Source organism: Neltuma alba, unplaced genomic scaffold (assembly GCF_004799145.2).
Source record: "Neltuma alba isolate B1F8T4 unplaced genomic scaffold, ASM479914v2 tig00013177_pilon, whole genome shotgun sequence".
Lineage (NCBI taxonomy): Eukaryota > Viridiplantae > Streptophyta > Magnoliopsida > Fabales > Fabaceae > Neltuma > Neltuma alba.
Window position 1 is genome coordinate 148143 of NW_021637487.1, and position 888 is coordinate 149030.

Sequence of the window (888 nt, forward strand, 5' to 3'; positions counted from 1 at the left end):
AGGGTTTAGGGTTTTGGAGCGTAAAAAGATACTCCCAGGTGACAGGTGGGCAGGTGGCACAGATTGAATTAAAAATGAAGTCAGATCGGGTCGGGCGCCAACTCGCGGGAATATGCGCATTCTCGCGCCCTCTCGTCCGTTTCGCGGGCACCTGGCTTTGCGTGTGCGTTTTGAAGAGTGGGCCCCGGAAGATAATAACTAGGAAAAGTGACTTTTTGAGGCCAGTCCAAAAAAAAAAGTAAAGTAAAGTAAAGTTATCACTGCCGGGTGAAAAAGGAAACAAGGAAAAGATAACGCTAACTTAACCGTCGGATATGATTACTGGGAAGTTTTTGAATAACATTTTTGTGAAACCAAGGCGACGTTTGGATGTAAGCAAACTATAGTTTGGAGAATAGATTTTAAAGATAATAGATTTTTTGAAGGATAGATTTTATGAAAAAATGATTCTGAAAAGTGAGAGTGTTTAGATAGTTGTTACCAGAAACACTTTTTACATGTACAAATTATTAAAAAGGACATGAGTTAATATGATAATTATACAAAAATTAGATTTTATAATATATTTTAATTTGAAAGAATAAAATTGTTAACAAAATAATTTTTACTAACATAATTAATAATATATAAGATAATATAATTAATAAATAATTAATATGTGTATATATATTTATAAATTATGAGATTAAAAAAATTTTGTAAAAAATGAATAATTTTTACCAAAAAAAAATATTATTTTATTCTAAAAACAGCAAGACACATATACCATAAGTTCTTACACTCTTTCTTTTTCCTCCAAAAGCAGATAATTTCTGCTTCTACCAAAACCATGGTTTTGGTTTTTTCTATGGTGTTTGGGTAATTTTTTCTCAAACCATGGTTTGGGTA